Source organism: Mus caroli, unplaced genomic scaffold (genome assembly GCF_978045245.1).
Source record: "Mus caroli unplaced genomic scaffold, Mus_caroli_1 scaffold_13, whole genome shotgun sequence".
Classification (NCBI taxonomy): Eukaryota; Metazoa; Chordata; class Mammalia; order Rodentia; family Muridae; genus Mus; species Mus caroli.
The window spans coordinates 98,514,451-98,526,826 of record NW_028227268.1 but is presented as its reverse complement, the minus strand read 5'-3'; the positions used below and the strand labels follow the sequence as shown (position 1 = coordinate 98,526,826).

General features: G+C 40.5%; 1 long non-coding RNA gene across 3 annotated transcripts; it reads right to left on the bottom strand.

Moving 5' to 3' along the window:
• Positions 1 to 294: 294 nt before the first annotated feature.
• On the bottom strand, positions 295 to 11,389 carry LOC147001574 (uncharacterized). 3 transcript variants are annotated; one of them, XR_015044878.1, is made up of 4 exons: positions 11,343 to 11,389; positions 6,071 to 6,169; positions 2,451 to 2,628; positions 295 to 430 (listed from the first exon to the last, which is right to left on the bottom strand). It is a non-coding gene; the product is annotated as an uncharacterized LOC147001574 (long non-coding RNA). The 3 variants fall into 3 exon arrangements; XR_015044879.1 differs by having other exon boundaries at positions 11,281 to 11,363; XR_015044880.1 differs by lacking the exon at positions 11,343 to 11,389 and adding an exon at positions 9,150 to 9,228.
• Between the last annotated feature and the right edge of the window lie 987 nt (positions 11,390 to 12,376).

The following is a 12,376-nucleotide window of genomic DNA, read 5'->3' as shown; positions in this document are numbered from 1 at the left end:
TATATATTACTATTCATGCAATGATATCAAATCTAAGGGGTCACTGTGTTTGATTAATTTATCTTATGGAAAAATTAAGACTTCACTTCTTAGAGAGATCCTTTTAAGTTGTTCCTGGTGACTTGTTCCCACTTGTACACACTGGGCTCTGCTTCTCTCGGGATCTGGAAGACCCCTGAACTCTCTTTCTGGTCCTTGCTGTTTTTCACAGCTTACCCCTCACTCTGCTCCTGGGTTAATTAATGGTCCTCGATTTCACTAAAAGATAAAGTTAAGGTTTTATTAGTGGTTGAGGTGAGATGAGGGCAAGGGATTCCCAGGAAAGGCATAATAATGAGATCTCTCAGTGGCACGGAATGTCCATGTCTGATGTTGATCTTGTCCGACTGTCCTTGGTGTAGCAAGTAAGGCTGACACTTTCCTGTAGAGACTGGGAAACAGGAAAACAAACAAGAAAACATAACATTTTAAGCACGCTTGGAACTTTTGCTACTTTCCTCTGTCTTGAGCTCCGGGTCAGGGAGGGAAGGTCACTTTGCCCACAACCTTCCCTCCCTCCCTCAGTATTATTCATTAGGGGAGGATGGCTTATTTTTTCCCCTTCTTTGGCCTGGAAACTTCTCTCTTCTCACTATCCAGTAACAACCCTTCGGCTCGTCCCTCTGTCAAACCTTCCTAACTGAAGTAATATGATCTCTAACAATTGGACAAAACTGGGTGAGTGTTCTGAGGACCATTCTGGGCTCAGGACGAGAGCACCCCAGGCAGACTGCTTTTTACCAGAGCTGGAAGGATGAGCTCTGTAGTTGACCAGGACCATTAGCTGAGAGAAACCTGAGAAATGCTTTAATCAAAATCTTGGCCTCTGAAGCTCAGCCTCTCCTACCCAATCACCAAAAAAAACCCACCCCATTTGTTCTCCACCCCCCTGTGTCAGCTGTGTTTCTTTGGCTTTGTGAGAGGAGACCCCCAGTGATCTGGGGGGGGGGCACCACCCTATGCTTTTGGTCCATCCTACCCACCTACCTTGATGAACACAAATGAAACAGATTAAGGTGAGCAGGAAAGGAAGAAACCTCAGTGGCCATGGAAGCTGAGCTGTGGGCCAAATGATGCAGCAGTTTTAGGGATGTCAGGTAAGAACTGGACCATTTAAAAGTGGGCATGGGAGGAATAAGGGTTTCTACCTTGCCAGCACCTTCATGCAACTGCCGTCTGCTTTTGATGGACTTGGGAACTGAACTGTCTTGTGTATATTGCTCTTTCCTGCACTGACAGTGGGATAGCACCACAGGTGTCACACCATTTGTGATGATCCACTCTTCTCCAGCCATGGTGGTGGCTAATGGGGACTGAGCGTTTGAGGTCATGAGAGAAAGAGAAAGAAATGCTAAAACCCAACACTATTAGCCACAATGAGTTCTTTGATTATTAAGAACCTTTAGAAAACACTGAGGAGACTGGCTTGGGCAGGATTTCTGGTTGCTTAATTACAAGCGGACATAATATTGCAGCTATTAATGATTGTACTATTTTAGGAATTTTAAATATGACCCAAGTATAAATAGCATGCAATGATTATCAAGCCTTATATGCAAATCTACTGCAGAAGCAAACATGTCATTGGGTAAGGCAACCTCACTGCATCCTGAGGATGAAGGCATCCTCTGGGTCACAAGAGCTTTGTTGGTAGTTCTAGTTTATTGATGATTTTTGTGTGTTAGATAGGGTCATCAAGAATTGCAAACATCATAGTAGACACTCTTTTTTTTTATCATTTCAGACAAGAATTCTGTAACCTAGAAGACTAACGGATAGAAGGGATAGAGAAAGGGACAGGGTTAGGTTCAAATCCCATGTTTTGCCTGGGGCAGCTCAGACTGGCATTGTCTTGTCCACACCACTGGTAAAAAATAGGCAGGAAAGTTTAGAACTTTTGCCATTGACACAAGGTTTGAAAGAAGTATTGGGGTGATACTTATTTAACACAAAGACTAGAGCTGTTATCATTAGAGTGCTAACAATATTCATTGGGTAGCTAGGAGAAGCTTCAAAATGGGCCTTGACATTGCATAGTGCCCCTCTATCTTCTGGATAAATACATCAAGTTTCAGAGAAGCTAAGCATTTTTGCTGTGTCACATAAACAATGTTAAGTTGGGAGTTCCATGTGCTATTTTCTTCTCATGTGTCTTAGTAGTTATGGTCTACTTCGTCTTCAGTATTCAGCAGCTCACAGGCTCTGTTGTCCATAGGAGAACAGAATTCCCTCTTGTTTTCATGTAACATTTTAGTGTCTAAGCTTTTTGCTTTCACTGACCACTAACACTCTCCACTCCTTTTAAAGGGAAATACAAGTCCATCAATATTTCTATTTCAAAGATATGCAGGAACTGTTAAAAAGACCCATTTCTGGTCTGGGGAGATGGTCCTAGCCCATCAAATACTTACTGTGAAAAAAATCAGGATCAGAGTCAGGACCTCCAGTACCCATGTAAAAAGACAAGTGTGGTGTTTCATAATTTCAGTCCATGCCTGGGGAGGCAGGGTCAGGCTGATCTCATGAGGTCACTGGCCACAACTTGCCTGGTCTAAACAGAGAGATTCAGACTCAAGAAAATATCCTTTCCTGAAAAATAAAGTGGAGAGCAACTAAAAAAGATAACCAAAGATTCCTTTCGGGGTTGGAGAGATGGCTTAATGGTTAAAAGCACTGACTGTTCTTCTGAAGGTCCTGAGTTCAAATCCCAGCAACCACATGGTGGCTCACAATCATCCTTAATGATATCTGATGCCCTCTTCTGGTGTGTCTGAAGACAGCTACAAGTGTACTTACATATAATAAAGAAATAAATCTTAAAAAAAAAGATTCCTCTTGTCTTTATATGCAGGAACACACATTTGCATATTCAACATCATGCACTTGTGCACATACACATGCACAATATAAGAAAGAACTTTGGGAACACAGAGAAGAAAAACCTTGTATGTCTCTAGGAGATGTGCCCTGTTACCATTGCCATTGTATCTATCTCATAACACTCAGCCATGCTACTCATTGTAGAGAGATTATCTTGTATATTGTATGGATGCCTCAGCGGTCAATTAAAAGGCCTATGGCCTATGGCTTAGGCAGGAAATAGAAGTGGGCCATCCAGGAGGAGAAAGAGTTCTGGGAGAGAAGGAGGATAGTATAGAAGCCTAAAAATATGTGAGGAGATGGGTGCATGGTACGTGATGACTGCACAGGTCATGTGGCAGAATGTAGGTTTAAAATAAATGGCTTATCTTTAGTTAGGATCTAGTCATAGTAGAACCTAGCAATATGGCTGAAATATTTGTAAATATAATTTGAGTCTGAGTCTTATTTCTGGGAACATGGTGCTGAGAGGCAGAACCAGGGCCTAACTTCAACAACTCACATATATTGAGAGACAAGTTTTGTTTCATTTAGTATCAAGAACATATCCTCATCACCTCCATAAAACAGGATCTTGCTGACAAAACAATAGTGTCAGAATCCTGTAATATGCAGGCATACAGGTGCTCCTCAGCAAAGGCTGAACCCACTCTCCCCTATCCCAGGTATGAGTGAGTGTGCTGTGGTCACATAAACACATGTGTGTTTTGAGGCTCCTGCAGCTGGGAAGATATCCCACTGGTATGGAGTGGAAAATTCTGGACTCTTTGGAAACTCGGTTGTATTATGGGATGTTTTCATGGAGAATGTCTTAGGAGAGGATGTTTTGCTGTTGCAGACACCTGGGAGGGTGCTTTGTTGAGAACAGACATGCCATGTTTTTCTGGAAGCCGCCTGGAAAAGGGGTATGTGATACATTTCTAGTGCAGATACTTGACAGAACATGTGATGTTTGGAAAAGGTATAAGTGTAACACAGACAGTGGAGGACACTGTACCACTGGTTTTCCTTGGACTTTGCTGATAATGTTCTTCACTGACAATGCTGTGGCATTGGTTCACCTTGCCTTCTTCACTGATCAAATGTACCAAAAAACTTCTCATGCAGTGGGTTCTTGCCACTTGTATCTATTGACAGAGAACCTCGTGGTTTCTTGTGGATTGAACTGCCACTGTTGATTCATGTATAGTGTTTGTTAGTGGATTGAGATTCCAAATGCTGCTGATTTGTGTGAATTAAATTGCTGATGGCCTAACAACAAAGATTGGATTTGCCCCACTTTGCTCTCTAAACCCTCCCTTTCTACTACCTCTGGTGCGTAGTGGACTACAAGGGAGGTTAAAGTAGATTTGAAAAATCTAAGTCTATATCGGTGCTATTCTACTGATGATGATTCACAAGAACTTACTCTGCCTCACACAGTCGGTAAACTGGAGTCTAAACTCAGAACACATCTGAATCCAAAGCCTGTGTTCTCAACATACCATCATACATGTACATACAAATGCTATGTTCTAATTAGTAGAACTAGTAAGAACAATATGGAATTAATAGACCTTTTTCCCCCTATCCCAAATAACCTGTCTTTCCTCTTTCCCCTAACATCATAGATGAATTACTTTTCCCAAAGTCCAAGGACAGGTACTAATTTGGGGGCAATTAGTTTAGGTGTTTTGTGGGGCCTGAGTAACCTATGCTTTCTCTGATCTCAGGCAAGTCAAGTTACACAATTATTTTTTTAAATAATTACCGTTTTTATTGTCATCCATTTCTACCCTTGGCCTATTGTTTACCTCAGAGAGGAGAAATAATGAATTGAAGTTACAGCCTGACATGACAATGAGATTGCCAGTAGAAATCAATGACATGCCCCATGACAAGCAAGGGTTTATGAGGCAGTATAACGGAGTCCTTAGATTCCCTGTTCCTCATTGTTTCTCTGCTCAAGTGGATTATACAATTTTCATGTTCTGGGAGGGTACAGTCAGGATTCTAATGGAGTTTAATAAAATTGAAAGTGTTATTACAGGAGTCTTATAGGATAAGAATATTAAATGAAGGGTGTTCTAATGATGAGCCTTGGTTGACTAGTAAGGTTATGTTCAGATTTATCCACTTTAGAAAGGTGAGGCTGGCAGTGCACATGAGATCTGAGATTGTCCCCTTTCAGGATCAGGAGAGTAAATCTTGGTGGAAGTGGAGAACTATTAGTATAGGTGAATGCCATTTCATCCATTTTTTTTCTACTTTTAAGTGCTTCTGCTAATTTGAGCAACATAGTTAAATAATACGTTCTAGTCCTAAGAACACAGCAAAGGGAAAGTGGGAAGAATGAAGTCATAACACACACATAGTCATGCTGTACTGGGCAAGGGTGCAATTGGCTCACAGTCTTCTCTAAATGGACCAGTGTGAACTGAGATGTGGATACTCATGTTAATAAACTTTAAATCAGTTACATTTTGAAATGACAGGATACAAAGAAGATACCAAAACCATTTCACTTGTTTCTTTTTACCTTTTAAAGTAAAACTGCTATGTCAAATTGCCTAAGTGGCCTGCAGCTTCTTTTGTGTAGACAGCAGTAGTCTAATATAATATATAAATGATGACATAAGGGAATCAGATTCCAGTAGTCCAGCTTCATTTAAAACCAGATGTTGACATGCATTCTGCTTGTGCAGGATGTGGATTTCTTTGCTTCTTCTTCTGTGATTTTCATCCTTCTTCGCACTGCCGACTCCCACTCCACATATTTATCTCAACCTCTTTGCAAGCAGAGGATCTTCCCAATAAATCCAAAGTCACTTCTTTCACACCATCTTATCAGGCTTGGGAATAGGATAGCTATGGCTACAGAGAAACGATGTTTTCCTGTATCCTTTTGTTTAACTAAAACCCCCAACCTCAAAGGGCATGATATAGAATAAGCTACTGGAGCAATTTATTCCTCTCTCCATGGATTAGAGAGGAGGTACTTGGAGCAGCTTGTTAAAGAGAAGAGCTTGGCCCTTGCCCTTGCTCTGTGTTTAATGATCCCCTCTTCACGTGCCACCTCTCTAATCTGCGGAGAGATAGGTACAAATTGTATCTATAATGCAATATTACTTAACAGTATAATGTATGATAAATCATAGAATTGCATCCCTACCTTGTAATTGGTGAGATGTGTTGCATGAGAGATCTCCTAATTCAATAGAGAGTGGTTGCTCTTATGCATAACTGCCTCTCTAGATCAAACCAATTCAGCCTGCAAGTGATGAGCAGAGAGTTAATGCATTCTTTTTAATTAAAAAAAAAGTAAAAATATGATGTAGAATGGCTTTTTTTGCCCCTGCATTCAAATGGCTATTTAATAATCCTCTATTTGAATAGAGTCTTTTCTTCCTTTTTCTGTAGAGGGTAGCTTGGACTCTGCTAAACAGAAACCTAAGAGAACATGTGTGCTCTCCTTCTCAGCAATCATTGCTTTTGCACAGTTGCCTTTAAGCCATGTATGTTTATGGTCTTCGTCACCTAATCTCCATGCAAAGGTTTTATTCTCAATGCTGAACTTATATTAATTCCTTTTTCTTAGAGTGTACTATCTGATGCCTCATATTATCTTTTACTTCTTTAAACTTCTGGGTTTGTTTTGCTCTTTAGCATGTTTACTGTGGCAGCTTCCATTTTCCCTGGCTCCTGACTATCCTAAGTACTCCTGGCAAAACAAAGATCATCCAAGGACTTCTTCTCTGGAGGTGTAGTTCCCTGGTGGGTGTTCCCATCCACATGCAGTGCTACTGTTTTCCAGCTTAATAAAAAGAAGCAACTCAGTGGGTGAATACTCCATCATACAATTTCCAGAGATGAGACTAGGACTTCTCAACTGCCAGCTATATTTTTCCTCAGCCTGTAACCAAGGAAAACAAGGTTGCAAATGATGCCAGCTCTGCTTCTCAGCTACGAGATGTCAATAGCCCTTGATTCTGTTGCTGTCACCACTAATTTCTCCAAGTTAAAAAAAAAAAGTGTCATAAAAACAAATCGCCTTCTAACTCCCTCGTGTTGTTCATAGGGCAGTCTCCAGAGAGGCGTCCAGTAGATTTGCTGTAGTTTTTTAAACCACTTTTATTCACTAATACTGAGGCCATTAGAAATGTCTGTTCACACTGGGTTTTGTTTCTTTTGAGTTTAGTTTTTTTCCCCTCTCCTGTGTTTTCATGCTGACATTTTAACCATAAAACTGCTTTTTCATCTTTTAATTCTTTCCCTCCCTTCTCCCTCTCTCCCCCTGTCCCTCCTTCCTGCTTCCCTCCTTCTCTGTCTCTCTGTCTCTCTGTCTCTCTCTGTCTCTCTGTCTCTGTCTCTCTGTCTCTGTCTCTCTCTCTCTCTGTGTCTCTGTCTCCCTCTTTCTCTCTTTCTCTTTGTCTTTTCTTTCTCTCTTTCTTTCTGTCTCTCTCAAACATGATACAATTTGTTTGGAAAATGTGTGGGTTGTTGACAAAATCATCAGTATTTCAGAGAAATGTCAGAGCCAGTGTCGAGAGCCCATACTTCTGTGTTGCTTCCATGAAAATGGAATTTGGTGCTTATCCTGATGACTGCCACAGCAAGCAGAAGTTTCTTTGTTTTTGCTGCATATTGTCTGTCTCCTTTCACTGAAAGCCCACTCGATGGTTTCGAAAGATTAATTCTACTTTGCTATGAATGTGTCTCTTAACCTTTTCCCTAGAAACTGCAGCAGTACACGAGTGAGTCACACAAAAGGGGCACCTCGAAGATGAACAGCAAGGAAGCACGAGGTTATATTGTAATTTGCCAGAAAAGAGCATTTCACTAATCAGTACCCATATCATACATTTGTAAGAATGACTGCCTGACAGGTGAAAAATCTATTTTTTTTTGATAGCATAGACATTTAGTCTTAAATCCATCCAACACAATAGTTCCTTTTCTTGCTTTACACAAACTCTCTTTCACCTGATAAACTGTAGCCCTGTGAGCCATAGAATCTTCCTTATTCCTACCCTTCTTTGTGCAGTGGTGGTATTTGGATGGCTACAGGAAGCAGACTCATTTGGCAGAATGTTTTTATATGCATATCAGTGCAAGGCTAGGATTTAATAATTTCATGGATTAAAGGCTCAGTCCAAAACTTTGTACTATGCTGTGAAATACCTGCAGTGTGACTTAATCTTCTGACCCTCAGAGAGCCTCTCTGCGGTATGTGATTTTTTTATATATTTTTTTATTAGATATTTTCTTTATTTACATTTCAAATGTTATCCCTTTTCCTAGTTTTCCCTCTGAAAAATCCCTATCCCCTCCCCTCTTCCCCTGCTCCCCAACCCACTCACTCCCATTCCCAGTCCTGGCCTTCCCCTATACTGTAGCATAGAACTATCACAGGACCTAGGGCCTCTCCTCTCATTGATGACTGACTAGGCCACCCTCTACTACATATACAGCTAGAGCACGTGTCCCACCATGTGTTTTCTTTGATTGGTGGTTTAGTTCCAAGGAGCTCTGGGGGTGGGGGGTACTGGTTAGTTCATATTGTTGTTCCTCCTATGGGGCTTCAGACCCCTTGAGCTCCTTGGGTACTTTCTCTAGCTTCTTCATTGGGAACCCTGTGCTCCATCCAATGGATGACTATGAGCATCCATTTTTGTATTTGCCAGGCACTGGCAAAAGCCCTCAGGAGACAGCTATATCAGGCTCCTGTCAGCAGGCTCTTGTTGGTATCTGCCATACCTATGCATAGAGCACAATGGCGATGATTCTTGAAGCAGATTAAGTAATTTTCCCATAGTGGTGTGCTCATTAGAGTTCCAAAGAACCCAGCATAAGTATCCAAAGCCTTGATGTATTTTGATATTCCAGGATATATCCCTTTTGTATATATACATGCATGCATACATACATATACACACTATATATTATATTATATACCTCTGATATATACATATACATACATATGTATACACACACACACACATATATATAAGCTGATCAGACTATGTGCACTTTGACCTCTTTTAAGGAGTGTATGGAAATGGATGCCCTACTTAGCCAAGTGAATGCTATTTGTCACTCCTGAATCCTTAAAAAATAAAATAAAAGAAAGACAGAGAAGAAAAGATGGCTGGCTCATTTGCATATCAAATTATGTTGAAGATTTTATGAATGTGAAGCTGCAGATATCTGACACTCTCAAGTCTCAGGGTAAGTTGGGAGATTTGGTTTACCTTTTCTGTTATGCTTGAGCTCGTGTTTGATCTGGGACATTTTGGTTAGCAAAGTCTCTGAAGCTCATCTGGGACAATGTTTATGAACATTAGCACCCTGGAGGAACAACCAGAGGAGCCTGTCAGGACCCAGAGTTAGGATCTGTAATGCAGTGCCCTGAATTCAACTCTCCAGCAGGAGATAGAGTTTCCAGGGCCCCTGTTCAATGCCAACATCTTTGTGAAGTAAAGGACAGATCTAAATAAAGAAACATAAAGAGACTCTACCAATGAGCTTCAGAAAAGATTCCCATAAGAACAAGGGATTTGGTCAAAACCTCCAATGCTTTCCTGGGAATAAGCATCTAATTAGCATGGAAATCTAAATGGGCTTCTGACTTTCTACAAATGTGTTATCTTCTTTCTGAAACTGATGGATCTTCTTATTAAGTATATTTTAAAAAGCAGAAATTATTAAAAGCCCCAGGAAACCACTATAAGGGTTACTGCTTCCTCTGCTCCTATAATGAAAAGAGCTTTGGGCAGCATTGTCTTTAAGAAGAGAAGAATTGGAGTTATTCTGTCAACAGCACATTAAAAAGTATAAATAACAGAAACATAGCCAGAGAGACCACATCTCAACGTTCCTGCCTCTCAGATGAAACTTAGTATCTTGATATTACTAAGCAGTCCACTGAGAACAGAACTGCTTGTGATAATCAAGCAAAGTGGATTGTGTCTGTATGTGTGTGAGCAGTGGTGTGTGCCGGTGTGGTTCTGTGTGCTGCTCTGTGTTTGCATATAAAGAAAGGATGTGTGTGCATATACACTTCTGTAAGGGACCTGTGCACATATAAAGTATTATGTGTGTTGTTTGAGTCTGTGGGTAGTGTGTGTATTCCTACTTAAGACATTGTCACTTTATTAAAATTAAAAAAATACATTTTCTCCTTTTCTGCCTCTCTTAAAATCTTGAACTATGTGCTCTGAGTTACTGAATTTGAAGTCACAGAAAGCAAGAAAGGGTGATTACACCTTTTCATGTTGATCAGATGAAAATTCAATTGCCTTGTTCATGATTTTTCCTGGAAGAGTCATGGGTCAGAGCATGCAATGGACCAGGAACTTCTTCACTTTATGGGTTGAGAGACATAAGACATTCACCACATGGTTGTAAGTCTGCCACACATGAAATCAGTGCCCAAATCCCATTACCTTTCAGCTTTCTTTACCCTCCCAGGTCCAGGCCAGATGTTCCTACTCCATGCAAGTTTGTCCCTCCTCTATCTTCCTCTTTGCATTTTCTAGCAGAGCCTATCCTATTCTCCCTTATTTTTTGTGTCTCTCATTAACAAAGGAGGCACTAAAAGTTCAACAACACAAAATCCTTTATTACATTTATAGAAACTAAAGCCAGACAAGAGCTTTTGAACATTCAAATTCAGTTCCCCTATTTCCTGATGACTGTCTATAGAGTGGATTCCAGAGGCTGCTGACTCTGGGACTGAGCTTGCAAGCTGCATTGCAGGTTGACAGGAGCCCTTCAGAGTAAGCCTGGCAATCTTATGTCATGGCATAGCCTGGGAACAGAACAAAAGGCACTCCCTTTGGGAGATTAAATGTGGTAATTTACATCAGGGAAAGTGCTTTGTGAACTGTGAAGTGGTAAATGCAGAAAGAATATGCTCTTTCTCTCCTCTTCTCTCTTATAACTATTAATGTATTGGTTGAAAGTTGTGCCATGAGTCTTCTTTTTTTTGATAAAAACGAGTTAAAATGGAAACAAATCTAGGTACATATCCCAAAGATGTCTCTTATTGTGTTGCAAACTCTTTAGTAGTAAGTTTTCAGCTGCTCTCATCATTCAGCATTTGGGCAAGCAGGGCTATTATTCACACAGTTTCTGAGAAAAAGCACCTGACACCTGACTGGGGGCTGCAGGCCTTGCTTCTTTCTGCCTTTCAGATTTGGCCATATATTTCCATTTGATGCCTAAAATGACTATTATTTAAGCTAAGTAAAGAGACTCCCTCATTTTCTTTCATGCAAACATGATTCTCATCTTTCCTGTTGTATGAAATCAGCAAGTGTCCAGTAGCAACAACAAGAAAGATGGAAGGCTCTCTCCCCTCCCAGTCCTGCTTGCTCTTACATATTCCTGAAGCCACCTGCATCTCCACCATAGTGATATCAGTCAATGACAATATGAAGTACCTCTTCAGCAGCTGCCTCACTTTTGTCCCTCACTGGTTGTAGCTCTGTCTGATGTTCCTCCAGCCTCGTAAGGGTGACCTCACAAAGGCTCAAAGTTACAAATTATGACTTCAAGCCACTCTCTGGTGTGAGCGTCTCAATGACTTCACAGTGCACTAAGGAAAAAGTTTAAAGTTGGTGCCTCAATGTAGGATCCCTTCCCATCATGACCTCTCTTGTAACTTTGCACTTCACAGACGACCCTCATCCTCTGGCTTGATTTTGTTTCTTTAATACATGATCTTGCCACTAAGCTTTCAGACACAGTGGCTTTGTATGATATGTAGGGCATGTGTTGGTGCTTTGAAAGTAGTAATACTTTTCTGTATTTGAAAATGTCCTTAATTCTAGCCCATAGGCAGCTCACATTTCTGCTGGACATCTTCCTGATAGATACAGTATCTTTCTACCATTTATGTTAGAGATCAATGAGAATTTACTCTTACAAATTTGTGGATGAATGGAAAGAAACTGAAAGAAATATATTTTATTCAGAAGACCTTTGGTACAGTCTGAAAGAGAGCAAAAGTCTCAGAAGGAGACAAATTTATATTTTTTTTCAGGTTGCTTAAATATTGTGGGTAAATATGGGGGGAAGCTAGTCAGCTTTTCCTACATTGCTTTTAACCTCTGTAAAATAAATAAGCATTATTCAAATGGTCCCTCAGCCTTTAAAACAGGGCTTTCATACCTAAGTGAAAATCATAGTATGTTTTGGTGAATTTACAGCATGGTCATGTGAAAAAGTAGCTGAGATGTTGCTCATGGAGAACTGAGGTCACAGGGTATTTGAGCATAAAATATTCAGAAAAGAAATTTTTGAACTTTTTTCTTAGTTTTTGGATGATTCCAAAGGTGAGAAATATATATAATCTGCTATGAGAGAGCGCCAGTTTGGGCAGCCATCATGCAAATCAATAGGCATAGACACCAGGTTTCCTCCCCAGAGAAGCTGAGAAAGGTCACAGCTTTATACCAGGAAGATGATCCAATTA